Source organism: Blastomyces dermatitidis (assembly GCF_000003525.1).
Source record: "Blastomyces dermatitidis ER-3 genomic scaffold supercont1.6, whole genome shotgun sequence".
Classification (NCBI taxonomy): Eukaryota; Fungi; Ascomycota; class Eurotiomycetes; order Onygenales; family Ajellomycetaceae; genus Blastomyces; species Blastomyces dermatitidis.
The window spans coordinates 694831-709899 of record NW_025544779.1 but is presented as its reverse complement, the minus strand read 5'-3'; the positions used below and the strand labels follow the sequence as shown (position 1 = coordinate 709899).

Sequence of the window (15069 nt, the reverse complement as noted above, 5' to 3'; positions counted from 1 at the left end):
AATTTAAATTGTAATATAATAGAATTGAAGTAAAAACTAGTCAGTGATATTATATAGAGATAGTTGTTTAAGAAGCTATATAAGTGAGCTTGACTGTCTTACTTGAATAGTGAGCTTATAGACTATAGAATTATTATGAGAATATCACAGATATAATACTTAGTATACTAAGAAGATTATATGAGATATATAGTAACTCTTATATATATTTCAGTAGAAGAAAAACAAATCACTGACTTTTTTAATAAGAAGTCAGTATCTAGCTATTCTATATAGATAATGAGTGAATACTCTTCTCTCATTTCATGAGTGAGAATAGCTGAAGTAATATCTCAGCAGTGTCTCACTGCTAAGAAAGAGTAATCTGCTAATCTTATATAGAAGCAGAGTTCTCATATTCATTAATCAAATCTTTCTATAATATATTCAAATGATGTTATAGAGTGATTAAAAACCAGTTCAGACAGGATGAAATCATCTGCATGAAAGTGATGAGTTATGTGAAACTTCAGCAGGGCCTTGGCGCGGCCGGGAGCGTGACACTTGAACTAATATATAGATATTATCAGAAACACACTCTCTCTGTTATCTGAGTAACAACACTTTGTGAATGAATAAAAATACTTCTAGTGATGAAAATAAAAGCTGTTATAGAAAAAGAGAAAAGAAGATAAGATTCTATAAACAGATCTGAGATATTTATACTACTCTAGATAGATTTATTTATACTGTAAGTAATTCTACAGAATAGTCAGATCACTCTAGTAAATAAAGAATACTTATAAATTATAAGTCTGAATCTTTTTATATAACTATAAAGAGTGATTACAGACTGTGAATATCTTAATTCTACAATTCTACAGAGTTAATGAAAGAATGAAAAATTCCTCATAATTCTACAGTGTTAAAGAATTATAATTTATAAGAATAAGTGAAAGATTAACTTATAACTACTTCTCTTTAATAAGAATAATCTCATAGATAGTAATTCATCTGCAGAATGAATCTGTGTAATAACTATATAAGAATCTTATGAAAAAATAATTAAAGATTAACTGAAGTTCTTCAGAATTAAAAGATGCAGAATGAATCTGTGTAATAATTATATAAGAATTTTATGAAAATAATTAAGAGTTAATCAGAACTCTTTTATATGAAAGATATAAGATAAATCTGTATAATAGTCAGAGAAAGATCTGCAGATTATAAAGAATTTTATAAAATAAGAAACTTAGTAATAGACTCTTTTCTCTTTATAGTAATAAGAGATTTTTTCTCACTGAGATTTTTTATAGATATAAAGAGTTTTTAGTGAGTATCACTGCAGTGCTGAGTCTGATTCTATGAAATCACTCAGTGAAAGACTTTGTAGATAAAGTCTTAGAGAGAGAAGAATATATAAGAAATCTTACTTCTTACAGATTCTTTATCTCTATTTCTATCTCTTATATAATTAATAGAGTTAGCAGCTCTTGACTATATACAACTATATAAACTGAAGTTTATAACTACTATTTATAACTCAGCTTGAATACTACTATATATTTAATCTCTATATTTATCTTTCTATCATGAATACTTCTGGTAATTAACAGTACATATTATATCAAGCTGTAAACACCTGAATAATCACCTGTGAGTACTTATTCTTACAGAAAATTGAAGAAACTTCTGAGAAAGTAACTATACTGATAAGAGCTTTATAAGAAGAGAATAAACAGGTGTAAGACTTAATACAGATAATAACAAAGTATTAGAAATAGAAGAAAGTACAGACTGCGAAGAGATTGAATAATAATAAGTTTTATTAGAAAAATTTATATATAATGTCTTGAATACATTGAACTTTGAAAGATTTACATTTAGTGAGAAATGAAAAGTTATATTATTGAGATTTATTATTATCTTTAATAGATTTTTTAGAGTTTTATTATTTATTCAGTTCACAGTTGAAGCATACTAAATATTCATTTATAAGAAAGAGAAATATCTAACTATTTATATAGACAGTTTAAAATAAAAAACAAAGCTGTGAAACTCACAGTCTGTCTTACTTAAACAATCTTCACAATTTTCATAAATTTAGCTGAGAGAAAAGAATGTCTTACTTAATAATCAGCTGAATCTGACTGTAACTGTAATTAGAACTTATATAGCTATATAATACAGTTCAGCACTGTGAGATATATAGATAATATAATCTCTTATTTCTTATTACTCTGCTCTTCTTTTATTCTCTTTCTCTTCTCTATTTATCACTGATAAGACTGCACTCTTTAATCAATTTTATAAGAAGATTAAGAATATAGTGAAGACACTTAAAATCTAAAGTCTAGCATTCTTTTTTCAGTGAAAGTTCAACTGAGAACACTTATTAGAGTCTCAGATCATACAGAATTTAATAAGAAATGTATTCACTTATAATCACTCAGTTTAGCTAGTACTGTTATCTAACTTGAAGATTATAAGAGATTATCAAAAGACTATCAAGAATATTCAAGATAGAAATATTAGCTGAATTATTATTTAAACTATTAACTGAATCATATCTCTTTATCCTTGATAAGATGATGTGAAAATACATAAGAATCTAAGCCTCTTTTCAAATTTTCCCAGAATAGATATGATCATGTGAGATATTCAAGATTTCATAATCAACAGAGTCTTAAGTCAAATGCATTGAGAGACTACACCGCCGGAATTAAAAGACCCGCATGCAAATAGTGAGATGAGGTAATTTTACTACTGATTTAAGAAAGCATTTAAAACCTTTTTAGACCTCAACATATTTTCTCAATGAGAATAGGCCCGTCACTCAGCTGAAAGCTCGGGGCTGAATCGATCTTTAGATATTGAAATATCTAACCGCAAAAGGCGACGCAAGAGATCTGAATCAAGCACGTATCAGACTGAAAGACAGCAAAACCGAGAGATAGAAGAAAAAAAATAAAAGAATAGAGAGAAAACTGCAGTCTTATCTCTAGAGTTGAATGAGAAGAAGAACCTAGTATTCCCTGCTAAAATAAAGGGAGAGAGTTGTGCAGTGCGGGCTGCACTAAGAGAATGAACATGTAACACTATGCCTGCTAGAGCGCAGGGAGGGATACGAGAGACACGGATAGAGCGCGAAGTGAGAAAGGACGAAGGAAAAGAAGAGAAAATAAAAGTGAAAGAGGGAAGAGAAAGTACGTGCGAGATAAGAGGTCGAGGGAGGTGTTTATATAGATCAGTGGCGACGGTGTTGACATTTTAATGAGGTTAGCGGGCAGAAGGCGCCAAACCCGAATAGTAAGCGCTAAACCTGAAGTAGACACACTAGACCCGAAACGACGGAGCTAGACCGGAGGCGGCGAGAGGCCATGCCCGAAGAGGCATGGCGGCGCGGCGACGCGGACCCACTCGCCAGCTGGGAGTTTACTTATTAAAAATATACAATTTTCAAATCATTATTCTTTTTTCATTCTGCTCTTTTCATACATTCTCTATAATATTTACATTTCTTATACGCTTCTCTATGTTTATTTTTAATCTCTGTGTTCATGATATACACTGCTATACTATGTAAATGCTCTGTAATATAATCTCATATAATATCATCTCTTTGAATTCATGAAATTGAACAGCTGACTCTGCAGTCTGTACAGCTCTGATTAATCTGATAATAGTGATAGAGATGATACAGAGTGAAAGAGAGTGATAGAGGTGGTAGAGATGATCGGGGTGGTAAGAGAAGAGTAGAGGGGTAGAAGTAGAGAGTGAAAGTGATAAAGAGAGCTGCGGGGCGGTAGAGGCGGTGATAGTGGCCTACCCCCCCTTACCACCCCTATCACTTCTACCACCTCTACCACCCCTTCCACCCCTCGGTAGAGGCGGTGGTGGTAGGGGGTAGAAGAGGTGGAAGAGGCGGTAAAGAGAGAGTAGAGTAGAGGTAGAGGGGGCTGCGCAAGCAGCAAAGCGAGCGTAAGCAAGCGTTTGATGCTTGTAAAATAAAAACAAAACTAATATTGACAAGAGCGAGACTCGAACTCACGCGGGTTTCCCCATACCGGATCAGGAAATTCTTAAAATGCAAAATTTCCAAGTGTTCACGTGACAGCTTGAACGGTACGCCTTAACCACTCGGCCATCTTGTCATAGATTCTATTGGGTCTGAAACCCGGGAAGTGTGTTATTTATTGAGGGTTTGCGGAAGCGTGCATAACCAGACTCAATTCCACTGCAGTGTGGATGGATACCTATGCTACAGCTTACATGAAGGCTTTTATCAGGCTCGGAAATGAAGGGGAGAGGGAGGGGAAGATGAAGGAAGTCGTGGAAGATAGTGCACGATGCGATTTCAATGTGTTATGAATAGCATGGCCATGATGAATTCCTTGACGGACGGTGCGGGAGACAAACTACCGCAGCAGATTATGTACCACATTTCTCATGCTTACTAAACCATATGGGGACAAAGACTCAAGAATGAATCTCAAAGCTCAAACACAGTGTTCAAACTGTCAGAGATATGAACACTTTGCAATCTTCTATTTCAGAGACTCAAAATGTGCATTCTATGTCAGAGATCATAAAACTAGTGAGTATAAATGTGAAACATGCTTAAAAAGAGATGAAATATGTCAATATACTCTGCTTAAATACTCTAATTATAAAGAAAAACATGCATCTAGCTCAAAAGAATGCATGTTTACTTCAAGAACTCAAAAGAACTGAAGAAAAGATAAAGCTCAAAGTAAATTTAGAACTGAAGAGAATAGTTAAGTCAGTAAAGTTATAACTATAAGCTTAAAAAGAAGAAACTCTTAACTATCTAAATCTTCAAACTTCAATTCTTCAGCTAAATGTAAACAGAATTTGAATTCTCAAACTTCTGTTAATATTAGAGAATTGAGAAATGACTCTGATAATAAACTAGATATAATATAAGTAGTTGAGATTTCTACTTTTCAGAATAGTTATAATTTACTATTTAATAATAATAATTAGATTCTACTCTACTCTCTTTTAATATGAATATATAATAAAAATAATAAAAAAAGGTTAAAAACTCTTTAAAAATCACATTTATTTAAAATAATATGAATAGAAACTCAAATTGTATTTATTCTTATCTTTAAATTACATTTGAATAAAAAGTTAATTTTATACTGCTTCAGAAGCTGAATTTTAATATTGAGTAAAAATATATCATTTCTTATTTAAGCTACTACTACTTTATATCTCAAAAGTCTGAGATAAAGTCAAGAGTAGTGATCTATGAAAGAAAGAGATTAAGATATTAATTTAATCTAAGATTTAATATCATATCTGACCCTGATATTCTGATAAGTGATATTATAGATAAAGAGAATGAGTTTAATACTATACTGCTTATAAATATCTATAATGAAAAGTCATTGAAGAAAAATAATAATATCTGAACAATTAATAGAGAGTTTCTGAATATAACTTTATTAAGAAACTCTATAATTGCAGAAGATTTTAATACACATCATCTTTGATAAAATTCAGAATATAAAAGAGCAGTAAAAGCTGATAATTTAATTAAATAAATCTTTGAGTATTTAATAGATTTAGTTAACAAGTCTGATCAATAAACATTCTTTAGAAAAGATATGAAACAGAAATCTATTATAAATCTAATCTTCATATTATAAAATCTAATGAAAAAAAGATTTATAAACTGATTTATTAATTTAAATAAGACATCAGAATCAGATCATGAGATTATTCAATTTAATATTAAACTAAGTGAGAAATAAATACATAAAAATCCTCTTCTCTCTAATCAGTTTAACTTTGAAAAAGCTGATTGAAAGACAGTTAAAGAAAGTATAAAACTGTTAAAATCTGAAAAATAGAGTGAGCTATATTGAAATTCTGATCAAGATATCTCAAATAAAATGCTTAAGAATAGAGTGAAGCTCATTATATCTATTATTCTAGTAAGTGTTAAAGATAATATTTCAAAGAGAAAGTCTTCTAAGTATTTAAAATCTTGATGAAATGAGAATATCACATCTAAAAGAAAATAATTGACTACTGTTAGAAGAGATTGAAAGAATGATATAATTTCTAATAAAGACTTTAAAACTGTCAGAAATGAATATTTTTCAGATATTAAAAGAGTTAAAATAGACTACTGAAATAAATTTCTTGAAGAAGTATAAGAAAAGAAAGTTTTAAAGCTTTTAACTATACTAAAATAAGAAGTGTAGCAAAACTTTTAATCTTAGAATATGAGTTTCAGAATGAATTATATACAGCAAACTCTTTTAAGAAAAAATGTTAAGCTTTTATAAAAACTCTCTTTCAAAACTCATCAGATTCAGATGCAGAGAAAGAGAATATATCACTTCTTAACTATATTAATGAAAATGACTGGAAATAGCCTGATCTTACTCAAGATAAATTAGAGTTAGCTATCTTCTCAAGTTCAGTTAAAACTGTCTCAGAGCCTGATTCAATTAATTACTTGATTATTCAAAATATATACTTCTACTTAAAGAATGAATATTTTGAGCTCTTTTTCAATCTCTTAAAAAATGAATATTATTCTGAATACTGAAGAGAAGTCACTGAAGTGATTCTTATAAAATTTAATAGAAAAACTTCAATTCTTAAGTCATATAGAGTAATATCTCTATTAAACTATCTAGAAAAGAATTTAGAAAAGATAATAGCTACTTAATTATCTTTTATAAGCTTTATCAGTAATTCTCTTTTATTCAGTGAATAAATGAAAGATAGAAAACAGTGTTCTACAATTAACACTGTTCTCTCAGTTATTTATAATATTTAAATAGCAAACTATGAAGATCTGATCTCAACTGCAGTTTTTATTGATATAAAAGAAGTATTTAATCATGTTTCAAAGTCAAAGTTAATTCAGATATTGAAGATGTTAAAACTGTCACTTTCTCTAATAAAATGAGTTAACTGTTTTATATTTAAAAGAATTATATAACTTTTCTTTGATGAAATAAAATAAGACAAGACTGAGATAAAAATAGAAGTACTGTAAGAATCTTCAATCTCACTTATTTTATTTATAATATACACTGTATATCTATTTAAAAATAGAAATATAAGAATAGTATAATCTTTAAGTTATATAAATGATATTGATCTAGTCTACAGCTCAAAAACTATTAAAGAGAATTTGAAAGTGATTAAAGAAGCTATAAAGAAAATCTTTGTTAGAGTAGATATCAATTAAATTCAATTTAATATGAATAAAACTGAATTAATTCATTTCTTTTCTAGATTCAATAAGAAAGAACTATCTCTAACTCTTTTAAATAGAGAGATTAAATCCAGTGTAAATATTAAATAATTAGAAGTATGATTAAACTCTAAGTTGAATTTTAAATATTATATTTAATAAAGAACTGTCAAGACAGAAAGACTATTGAACAACATAATCAGACTATTAAATACAGAGAGAGATCTATTCATTCAGACTATAAGACAGTTATATATAGTCTGTATTACATCAGTAGCTGATTATAAAGTTTAAGTTTAATAAAATAATCAAGAGAATTTCACTGAACTCTTTCAAAGTCTGTAAAACAGAGTCTTGAGAAGAATTCTGAGAATATTTAAATCATCTTCTATTAAAGCAATGAAAATTGAAGCTTTAATTTCTTCTTCTACTATTAGATTTAAAAAGGCCTGTATAAATTATACTCTGAGAGTTATAAAAATGAGCTTAAATTATATAATCAGAGAAAGAGTCTCTTCTTCATTTTTATTAATGAACTCTGAAAATGAACTGAATTGAAATAGATTTCTTAATTGAAATGAAAATAATTCTTTAAAACAAATATCTTCTCAACTGTACAGACTATACTCTCTAATTAAAAATCAATTTTCTTCTTTAAATATTGAAAAAGTTGATTATGAGAAGTTATCTCTCTGAAGAGAAAAGCTTGAATCTCTTATAAACTTATAAATAAATGAACTATTTAAAGAGAAAGAATATAAACAGCATTTGAAGAGAATTTCTACAATTAATATAAAAGACTCTATTCTGATTTATTCAGATGACTCAAAAAATGAGAATTTGAATAGATTAGATACAGATATTGCTTATTCTGAAGATAATATTAATTTTATATCAGATTTCTGAAATTTAGACTGTGAATCTGAAGTCTTTGATACTGAACTATTTATAATAGTGAAAGCTTTCAAACTCATTGAAATAAAATCTTATAAAAGAGAAAATAGTTTGAAAGAGATATAAATATTTTCTGATAGTTAAGCTGCTTTAAAAAGACTTAGAAATAGTCAGATTTATAATAATTAAATGAATCTTGAACTGATCTTAAACTCTGTTTTAAAAATTCAAAAAAGAAGAATATCAAAGTTAATAATTCATCTGCACTGAGTTTCTGCTTATATGAATATTTATAATAATGAATTGACTGATTCAGCTGTAAAAAAGAGTACAGAATTAAGAAGATCTATTTAAAAAATTATATTCTGATCTTTTATAAAGAGAAAAATAAAAGAATCTTATTTAGATAAGTGAAATAAAAACTGACAGAAATAAAAGAAGAGTATATATTATTCAAGTTTTGAAATTAAACTCAAGTGAAAATCTTTATTTAATTAAATATAAAAAGAAAATATTCTCATCTATAATACAGCTGAAACTAGAATATAACTATTTCAAATCTTATATATAAAGATTTAATGATAGATTTAACTTAATAGAATGCTCATTCTGTAATATAAATGAGAATTCTGAGTATATTATAATACACTGTGCATTATACAACAGTCTCAGAGTCAGATTGAAAGAGAAGTATGATTTAAATTAATTAAATATAAGATTCTTATTCTCAACTGAGACAGAAATTAAATACTTAATAGACTTTCTATCAGAAACTCAAGCAGCTATAAGAAAATGACTAAATTCAGAAATATCTGAATATGAAGAGAAGAAAATCAATCAGATATAGTCTATTAAAATAGCTATATACTATCTTTTAATAATTTGTTTTATTACAGTCTCTCTTTACTTTATCTTTTTCTTTTAATTTCTTTCTATCTATCTATTTAATATATCTATTTTTAAGACTGTGTTCTCTTTTCCTTTCTCATGATATTATCAAATAATTTCAAAGTATTAGAAGATGTTAACACACTGCAATTTATAAACAGTTTTTATATTCTGAACTGAAATTTTCTGATTTTACATATCTGAAATTGATGAATGTATAATAGTTAACTTTACAGATATAGGAAAAACCCTGAGAACTAAAAGTTCTCAGGTAGATGTCATAGTCTCTGACTGTATACATCTATAATTGAAGAATAATAATAATAATAAACCATATGAGGAGACGCCAGAAAGGTGTGCAAACTGGCCCGCAAGCTCATTCAAGAGGCAAAACAGATATGTATATAGCAGTCACCTCTACAGATGAGAGAAAGTAGGGAGATAAACCTCGTCCTAGAATGTTTCATTCGGGTTCTTGCAGTCACTCCGAAGCCAACATAGTCAAGAACTCGCTTGGGAAAGCTAGATGAATAGCGAGATTGAATCACGGATCAAATTTCTGAGGAAAATGATAGCATTCTATCTGCACGGTAGCCTTAGGTGCGAGCCTGAAGATTCAAATTATCACGCTCAGTTGAGTCACAGAAATGTCTTCTCAATCTACAGCAAAGTTGATAGTGAAGAAATTTGACTGATTCCCTCTGAAAATGACATCAAGAGATCGATGTTGTCGGAATGAGTGTCACGGATGAATATGTTGAAGACATATGAATCTTATGTGTATCAAGATCGGCTTATTATATTATTTATACACTATCTAATATATCTATTTCATACAAAAGATAGAGCTATTTATAGTAAAATATATGTGTGAGTCAAGAGAGCTAGCATAAGTGAGTATTAGATAAGTGTTCTAGTAAGCTGATGATAATGAGAAATATTATAGTAATATGATATTAATAGCATTCAGTAGTGTATAACCTCTTTTTCCTAACACATTCTCTTCAGTGAATGTAACATGTAAATGAAAGTGTAAATAAAGCTGCAATAAAAAGAGTATAGATAAATCTGTAAAAAATATAAATAAATCTACAGAGATTATATCAAGATAAATCATTTATTCTGCTTATATCTTAATGATATCTGATATATCAACTGAGTCTAGTATCTTGATAAATTCTGTATGTTTCTGATATAGCAGAGTCTTAGTAAGAGCATTCACTGACATCTGAGCTGTATACATTTAATTAACTGTAATATCACTGAATTGAACATGTTCTCAAAGATGTTTTTTAAGATCTTTGACTAGTTAATCTCTTTCATCCGAATTCTCTTATTAGAATATGATGATGATATTATTTATGTAAAAGAAGATAATTAATTAATTAATTAAGAAGAGATAGTAATTCTCTGATATAGAGATAAAGTCTAGTATTCTCAGATTCTTTATAATGTAAGTGTTTTTCAACATCTACTCAGTGATTCAATGAATCTAGCAGTTAAAATCTATGAATTCTTAAAGTTGAAATAAATACTATTGAGATAGATGTATTGTTGATAACAGTAAAAACAGTATTAGAAAATAAATTTTAAGACTTGTAGAAGTCTGAGTAAGAATGAGAATAAGAGAATACTTCATTAATTATTTGAAAAGACTTAACTTTGACATTTGTAACTGTTATAAGATAAGCAGCTCTGTGTTTTCAGATTTATATATAATTATCTATCACAGCTGAATTAGTATTGATATTAATATTAATATTCTGTGTATAATTAACTATTACAGCTCATTGAGTATTAATATCAATATTAAGACCTGTATTAACATTAAAATCTATATCAACATTAGAGCTCACTGACTCTGATATAGATTCAGGTGTTAAATACAGTGTATAAGATCTAATATAAGAATATCAAGATATTTAATTTTCTGCATTAGATAGTTAACAGAGATTGTAAAGCTCAGTAATAAGCTTATTCATAGCAGCTGCTTAATAAGTAATTTAAATGTCAGTTGCATTATTTACAAGCTTTTAAATGATGATTTTTGAAGAATGTTCTAATCTCTTATATTATGTAAACTGTGTAGCTATAGAGATCTTAGGTTTTTGAGAAGATTTTATACATATTAACAGGTTGAAAGAATGATTTATTGAAGTGTGTAATAACAGATTAGAAGAAGAATTTGTAGAAGTTAAAGAATTTAAAGATATTAATTTTTCAGATATAAATATAATAGCTGTATTATAATTCAAAGATTGCTTAAGCCAGCGTATGATTACAGGCATACGCCGGCTTCTTATATACTGTACACTAAATTAATTGATGGCCGCTATTCTTGAAGAATAACGTTGTTGTGTTGTAATCTAACTACGCGAGTTACACTAAATGAATAGATTGAGGTGGCACGTGACTAGAGTAGGTGTAGTAATCACCAACACTTCCTCTTGCTACACTGTGACCTATAAGCCGTCACCCGGGGCCTTCCTCATTCTCAAATCTTTTGAAAATGCAATAATAATTAATTACATCAATCGGACCCTGATTTCCTTATTAGGAAAGGTGTCCATACAGTAATAACTGCAAAAATCAAGAAATACATGCAAAATTCACTGATTCTGTAGCGTACGCCGCTACGTAGAGTCAGATATAAGGGTAAAAACTTGTCTTATTCTCTAAAAGATGAGAGATGGGCGTACGCCCTTATATATACAGTGATTGTTTTATAGAGATTAACTCTTATAGAAGAAGTGATTATCTATGAAGAGAAGAACAGAGACTCTGTAGAGAAGAAGCAGATGCTCTCATAGAAGAAGTAATCATATATGAAGAAAAAGAATGAAGACTCTATAGAGAAGAAGTGAAAGCTCTCATAGAAGAAGTAATTGCATATAAAGAAAAGAGTAGAGAGAGATGATAGAAGCAGAAGCTTCAGAAAACAGTAAGAAATAAAGTGAAAGCTAGAGTTGAATAGAGAATTGACTTAAATAGAAGACAGAAGCATATCACAGTTCTTCTATCTAAAAGAATATGTTCACAGAGAAGAAAAAATGATATTGAAAAAAGATAACAGATATTGCGGGTGCTAGGCTCAAAGAGGCAGATATTATTCAGAAGTGCTAGTTCATTTACATATACTACAGATATTATAGAAAAGAGAAGACTGAGTAATAGAATCACTTATTCATATAAAGAATGAAAGATGTAAGAATGACTTGAAAAGAAATGATAAGAAAGAGATAGAAGTTCTTTAATCTAAAAACAGCTGTAAGAAAAGAAAGAAATTGTAAAGAAATTATAAGAAACTTGAATGAGAAAGAGTTTTTTAATGAGATAGATGAGAATGAAAGTTTCATTGTAATGAAGAGAAGATTCTGTAAATAATAGAGATTAATATAGATGAATAATTGTATTAATATATATATTATGATCACTTTCTTCTTATTCTTCTCTTATTTCTCATATTATCTTTGTCAAAATTTAACATAGTGAAATTAGTGAAAATCATGATATATGAAAGATTAGATCACAGAAACAATAAGTCTTAAGAAGAAGTCAACAGCTATGAAGATGAGTACAGTGAGTATAATGAAAAAGATCTTGATCTTAGAGAGATTATTTCAGTTATTAAGTCAGAAGAAGTGTGATACTCTTCTTTATATAAGTAATAGAGAAGAGAAGACAGATGAGAAGACTGATGAAGAGAAGATATATAAGAATGAGATGAAAGAAAATAATAAAGATGAAGAGTTAGAATTTCAGATAAAGAGTAAGTTAGAAATCTTCAATTCTGATAACTTCAGAGATGAGTTTCTGACACTATTAACTTATCTTTTCATATACAAAGTGATTAAAGATCAAGATAAGAGAAAGACAGTGATGTCTTATTATCACTCAGCTAGGCTACATGATATCACTGCAGAAGAGTCAACAGATGAATTATATAATAGAAGCTTAAAGAGTTAAGAAGAATCTAAGATCATGATATAAAAGCTTATAATATTATTTACTTATTTAAAAAAGTTATGACTGTTCACACACTGATTTTCAGAAGAAGATATTAAGATGAATAAGAAGAGAGAGAGTCAGAAGACTGCTATGAGAGTAGTCAGTGATAAAGAGTTATAAGTAGAACTGAAAGTAAGAGCTGAATAGATAGATATAAATACTGAAGAACTGTCACTGATGAAAGAGAATAAGAAGTACTGAAGAGCTAGTCAGAAGCAGTATGAGACTCTGAGTAATAATATTTTGAGAAAGTCAGAATGAAAGAAAAATGTTAAGAGTGATTAGATATCTTAACTGTATGACATAGTATATATAAGATGTCTGTATTATAATAACATGACTGACTTGTGCTTTCAGCAGAATGACAAGCTCACTCATCTGAGTATGTTAATCATGTGAGACCTGACTGTGAAGAAGCTTGCAGATACTGTCTTAATTATTGAAAGCCTTACAGAATATAGTAAGAAGATGTCATTTATTAATCATGAATTTTTCATTTTACTCAGTCAGCAATTGATTAAAGATTTGAGATAGTTATCTATTAAGTGAAAGATACACTGATGAATAAATAATAATAAGCTAATTACTTTATAGATTATCAATTCTAAGAATTCTACTAATTAGAATATTATTATTCTGCAGACTTATAAGAAAATAGCTTCTATATTGTGATTCAAAGGTTGCTTAAGCCAGCGTATGATTACAGGCGTACGCCAGCTTCTTATATATTGAGTCTCGTATGCTAAATTAATTAGTGGCCGCTAGGGCCCTCTTTACATTCATACGCTAGTAGTTCGGAAGCGGCTGTGTTATTATTCAACAGTTGTATGTTCTTCCGAACCACATTCTTTCCCATCAGATTCAGTCACACTCACATGACCATGTTATACACCCTAGCTTCATGCGGATTAGCTCATCACTAGTGTTTTGTAATTGTGTGATCTATTCCTGATTTGGCTAGTGTTCTGTGTACACTCTCACAAAGAAACTTTCACTATATTACATTACTTATTCACTAACTTTTCTCATTCTTCAATCATCTTCTTCATTATTATTATCATTGAATGTCATCATTATTCAAGATTTCTACTTCTTCTTCTATTCAACTCTTTTCATCTGTTCATCTATTACATCATACATGTTTCTGGTAATAACTCTCTGTTCTCATAACAAGTGTCATTATAGTACTCATACTGAGCAGTTTGTTAGCAGTAAGTGTAACATATTATGAAATGTGATCAGAACTTATTTATCTTCTAATAATTATCAGAACAATGTATTATTATGAATAATAACACATTTTCTTCATCTTCTTATACACTCTCAATCATTTTCTTCTCAGTGAGTTTCTGATTGTATTTTCTGACATGATTTTATATGAATGCAGATGCTGATATATTTGTTTTTATTTACATAGAATCTTCATGTATTAACAGATCTGCATTCACTGATAATAGTGAACTCAGTGTTGAATCATTGATCAAGAACTTGAAGAACATGATAATGAAGAAATTATCTGTGTCATATGTAGCTGAGTCTCTTATATTCTTCTCTGTTCTCTCTGTTTCTTTCTCTGCTGCTTCTCTTCAATCTTTTACATCTGTCTCTGTGTCTGATTTCTCTCTCACTACCTCTGTTTCTGTAACTCTCACTTCTGCTACTTCTGATTTTACTGTCTCTGCTTTCATTATCAGCTCTTCCCATTTTAAGAAGATGTTGTGTAGACTTAATAAATCATCTCTCTCAGTGTGTACACTTCTGCTCTTCTTACTGACTCTCAGAATAATTTATTATATGAAGACTGCATATAACATGACTATCTAAAGCTCAGTCATGAACACTGATTATTATATTTATTTTAAATATTCATGATAAGATAATTATTCATTTATATAAGAGAATTATCTTCTCTCTCAACAGTGTTGAAATTATAAGTCTTTTTCTTTTTTATCTTTTCTTTCTGATGCTGATTTTTCTGTTTTTAGAGGAAATTATTATGAGTTTTACTGTGTATGAAGTCATAATATTCACAGATATTAAGAAGCTTTTTATAA

At 28.9% G+C, this 15069-nt stretch overlaps 1 non-coding gene across 1 annotated transcript; it reads right to left on the bottom strand.

Moving 5' to 3' along the window:
- Positions 1–4005: 4005 nt before the first annotated feature.
- On the bottom strand, positions 4006–4133 carry BDCG_17195. The gene has a single exon. It is a non-coding gene; the product is annotated as a tRNA-Leu (tRNA).
- Between the last annotated feature and the right edge of the window lie 10936 nt (positions 4134–15069).